The sequence below is a fragment of the Dama dama genome, chromosome 23 (assembly GCF_033118175.1).
Source record: "Dama dama isolate Ldn47 chromosome 23, ASM3311817v1, whole genome shotgun sequence".
Taxonomy (NCBI): Eukaryota; Metazoa; Chordata; class Mammalia; order Artiodactyla; family Cervidae; genus Dama; species Dama dama.
The window spans coordinates 76,384,018-76,384,881 of NC_083703.1; the positions used below are offsets into that span (position 1 = coordinate 76,384,018).

Below are 864 nucleotides of genomic sequence, written 5' to 3' on the forward strand. Positions count from 1 at the left end.
CTGTGGCTGTGACTATGAAAGTTGCTCAGTCGTGTCCGGCTCTTTGCAACCCCAAGGAGTGTATGGTCCATGGGCTTCTCCAGGCCAGAATACTGGAGTGGGCAGCCTTTCCCTTCTCCAGGGGATCTTCCCAACCCAGGGCTCGAACCCAGGTCTCCCGCATTGCGGGCGGATTCTACCAGCTGAGCCACCAGGAAGCCCAAAGGGGACGCGGTGGCTGCATGGGCCGGGAATCGAACCCTGGGCCTCCCGCGTGGCAGGTGAGAATTCTACCATTGAACCACCCATGCACCGGTCCAGGGGTCCTCAAACTCTCCTGAATTCCCTCCCTGACTCCCCACCTCAGCCCTGCTCCTGATCCCCTCTCCTGAGGCCCTGGCCCCGGGGGTCTGTTGCCCTTTACTCTCATCCCTCCTGTTCCTGGCTCAGCAGGACCCATCATTCCTTGTCGACTGTTTTGCTGATATACAGATTCCAAAAAACTGTGGCCACAGTTCCATTTGAACTTTGAAAAATGAAAAGCAATTTTTTTTCTTCAAAAAGGAAATAACTGTACCAGGAGAGTGGAAGGAAATTCTCCAATGGGAATTGGTTGGTGAGTATACTGATAGGGGATCCAAGTTCATTTTCCAGCCAGGCTTCAGAAATGCAGAAACTTAGCCAAGTGGTGAGCTCACAAGATCTCAAAGTCATATCTGACTATGTGGGAAAGAGTTAAAGTATATATTTTTGCAGTATTCACTCCCCTCCCCTCTCAAAAAGACACGAAGCAGATTTCAACATCACTTGTTGAATTCCTCACCCGTGGCATCATTTTTCAACCTCCAGCCAATCAGTGGCTCCCAATGCCTCCTTCTCAAATTC

At 51.0% G+C, this 864-nt stretch overlaps 1 non-coding gene across 1 annotated transcript; it reads right to left on the reverse strand.

Annotated features, from left to right (window-relative positions):
• Positions 1-218: 218 nt before the first annotated feature.
• TRNAG-GCC (transfer RNA glycine (anticodon GCC)) lies at positions 219-290 on the reverse strand. The gene has a single exon. It is a non-coding gene; the product is annotated as a tRNA-Gly (tRNA).
• Between the last annotated feature and the right edge of the window lie 574 nt (positions 291-864).